This window comes from Aplysia californica, unplaced genomic scaffold (assembly GCF_000002075.1).
Source record: "Aplysia californica isolate F4 #8 unplaced genomic scaffold, AplCal3.0 scaffold00244, whole genome shotgun sequence".
Taxonomy (NCBI): domain Eukaryota; kingdom Metazoa; phylum Mollusca; class Gastropoda; order Aplysiida; family Aplysiidae; genus Aplysia; species Aplysia californica.
The window spans coordinates 764,976-768,386 of NW_004797514.1; the positions used below are offsets into that span (position 1 = coordinate 764,976).

At 44.0% G+C, this 3,411-nt stretch overlaps 1 protein-coding gene across 1 annotated transcript in view; it reads left to right on the plus strand.

The window, feature by feature from the left end:
- Positions 1-531: 531 nt before the first annotated feature.
- LOC100533528 (gelsolin) overlaps positions 532-3,411 on the plus strand; it is a 55,709-nt gene continuing 52,829 nt past the window's right edge. The window contains exon 1 of the mRNA XM_013083598.2: positions 532-864. The gene's annotated coding sequence lies outside the window, so the exon portion shown is untranslated. The remainder of the gene's footprint in view (positions 865-3,411) is intronic.

The window sequence follows — 3,411 nt, forward strand, 5'->3', positions numbered from 1 at the left end:
CAGAGAATCTTCTGTAATATGTACTGAGCCCACTGCCACGAGAGTTCGCGACGTCACAACACAGTACAGTAGGACTGTCCGCGAGTCACAACTCACCGGAAGTTCCCTCCGGTAGCAAGCGGGAGGCAAATCAAACCACAAGTCTGCTCGCAAGCCTCTAGCGCAAGACGTCCGCTGCTTTGCAAGCCTTCGATTAACCGAGCAGAATCCAGCCCTACCACACACACACACACACACACACACACACACAAATACACACACAAACACACACACACACATATACACATATACACTCACAAACACATAACACGCACACATGTGCACACACATGTACGCCAAACACACACACACACACACACACACACACACACACACACACACACACACAAGCATTGTACCACAACTATAGGGCTGGACCGGCGACCGACCCGACCCAAACCGCCCACGATCTCCCTCCAACGACCAAGGCTAGCGGCGACGACGTTAGTTGTTGCAGTAGCAGAAGCGAAAACCAACAGAGCAGAACTCCCAGTCCCTGCCGCCTTCATATCGCAGCGGGCGTCAACGTCCGTCTATCGCGCCTTCTTCTGGTGTGTGTGTGTGTGTGTTTGCGTGTGTGTGTGTGCGTGTGCAATCGCCGGTGATACTTCGGAGCTCGCAGACAACTTCTCCCTGCCTCTCTCCGTCTCCCTCGCTCAGTCACTCGTGTGTTACTCTACTTGAAAGTGATCATATCGTCGTTATTTTGGGGTTGGATAATTTCGTGATCCGGTAGTAGTGGTAGTATTTGTGGCGTGATATCTCTCTTCAGCAGAATTATTCTACTTCCTTGACGTCCTGAATCCCGAGCTTTGATCACAGAAGGTAAGATACATTTCACTTACCTTTTGAAATAATAATTAAAATATTTCGCCCTCCCCGACTTCTGACGATGACCAATGTCTCTGTAGAGGTGAAACAGAAGAGATTGGCATTAAGATGAATTGTGGCGTAGATCTATGTTGTGACCAATGAGACCAATTCTGGCAGAGAAGTGTTTGCCATATTTAGAGCATTTAGAGCTCATTGCCACTCATGGATGTGCGCAGCTAGAAATGTAGTGGGTTTCTTTAGAAATAGTCAATCAATAATCACGTGTTGCTTGTTGCTTTTATAAAGTTAGCCTGCAAGATAAGCCGTAAGTGATTTGACTGAGCCTCCATTTGTCTTTAGGCCAATAGTGGTTGTATACTTTCTTCAAGACCCTGATGGTCGTTCAGCTTTAGCGCAGGGATCACACTTTGACGTATCAGCAAGCCACGTTGTAGTGGAAGTGTGGACCTCGTTGTTCTAATGATTTTGTGATAGCCATAAGCTTATAAAATCCATATTGTGACGTAGAATAAAACAGCATGCCATTTTTGTATGGCTGCCAACAGGTGTTTCAGTAACCGGTTCTGACTTACTGCGTCTGGTTGTTGTCGGAATTGTCAAAAATGGGCACCAGTTGTCGAAAAGAAAAGTGGTTGTCGTGGGTGGTTGGCGGGTTCTCTGGTGTGGTTTGCTTCTTCTTTCCTATCAAACATAGATCTATCGTCCTTATCTCCCCTCCTTCTTTTTTATGTTTGTTACTCTCTTGTAACACATCTTATCTTCTGGCGCTCATATGACTTTGTGCAGTTGCGAGCGCCGTAAAACCTCTACTAAAACAAGCAAACAAAAGTGGTTGTCTTGGATAGTTAGACGTCTTTGACAGTGTCATCATGAAGTGAAAAAAAAATGCAAGGAGGGGGGGGGGTGAGTGAGGAGGGAAGGGGAATTGATAGGCGTCGTTTACAGAGTTGACCGTCTTGGACAGGTGGCCTTTAGAACAAATCAAGTGTACTTATAATACAACATGTGTAAATAGTTGGAAGCTTTCCCATATCCACAAAGCTTTGTCGACAGCCGCATTGAAGAAATATGTGTACACAGTTCATTACTTTTACTGCGCCTTTTTAAAAAAATCAGCTTGGGGCACCTCGACTGGCGCCCTGGGTGCCACGCCATAAAATGCTAAATAATAAGGTCATACAAAGTTGCTTCACGTGGCCGGAAAGTGTTCCTATTTCTGCTCTTGGTGACAATAGGACGCCGTTTTTTAAAAAGGTATTCTACATTTCGCCTCTTGGACAATAATAAATTTGAATACAATAATGGTAGTTTGCGTTTTGTGGGAACTGGAGGAACGCCCACTGCGATTTACTTGGACGCACTTTTTAGGATCCCTTACCACCCATTTTTGCCATTGTCTCCAGCCTTCTTAGTTTCTATGTCTTGTAAAAGTATTGATTAGACTCGAGTTATTAGAGTGCATTGGTCTATAAACAGTTCTTAAGCAAAGATATCTTGTGCTTCTTTAGATCAATTTTATGAATGTTTGAAGTGTATCGTTCTTGTTTCCTGCATAATGTGTGTTGTTTGCTACTGGTATATATTTTTATGTAAATATATAGCGGTATATGAGGATATAAAGGACTGACAAGGTTACTTGGAGAACGTTTCTGTATGGTCTGCGTCATAACATGTTTTGTCAAAGAAATATTTTCTGGTCTACACCTATCCAGAACAGTTTGAGTTCGTCGCTTCAGTTGAACCCGGAGCTGACGGTATCGCAAAGTCCTCCTCAATATGCAAAGGGGCCTGTAGGCCAGAAGTTCCGCTTCAGATCCTCCCACCATTCCTCGCCCAGTTTTTTTTTTTAAAGTCACGATTACAGAAGGGGGAAGTAAGAATGAGCTAAAATTTGCTGAATAAGTCTAACCCCCCCCCATTTATTTTGGCCCCTGTTATGCTACGTTGATGTATGTGGCATAATGATATCGTAAGGTTTCCAGGGTTGCAAGTGGAAGAACATTATGAGTTCGATTCCCACGAGAGAGTTGGGGGTTTTTTTTCAAATTGAGTACTCGCATGTATTTCTGTCCGTCTTCTACTAATGTTGTATCCCACTCTAGTTGGGTGCGCTCTGATAGGCAGGATGGAAGCAGCCTGCCTCCTAAATGAACTAAATTGTGTCGATGGGGTTGTAAAATATTTATAATCATTACTTCTGTGATGCTGAAATGAACGTAATGTGGGTGGGGGAGGGGTCATCACAGTGATGTATTGCGTATGGATACATGTATTTTTATCTCTTCTGGTCTGCGCTTGGTATGTGGTACGCCCAACCATCAGCAATTAGTTGATTGCATTCGTGAGTGTATTATCAGATGGAACCTGCTTTATTATTCATAGGTTGGTCCCATATTTTTCAAGCTGCTCATCTGTATTTCTTTTGCTGACGACAGATGAACTCGAACCAGCGTCAACGACGTACAAATAAATCTCTCTCTCTCTCTCTCTCTCTCTCTCTCTCTCTCTCTCTCTCTCTCTCTCTCTCTCTCTCTCACT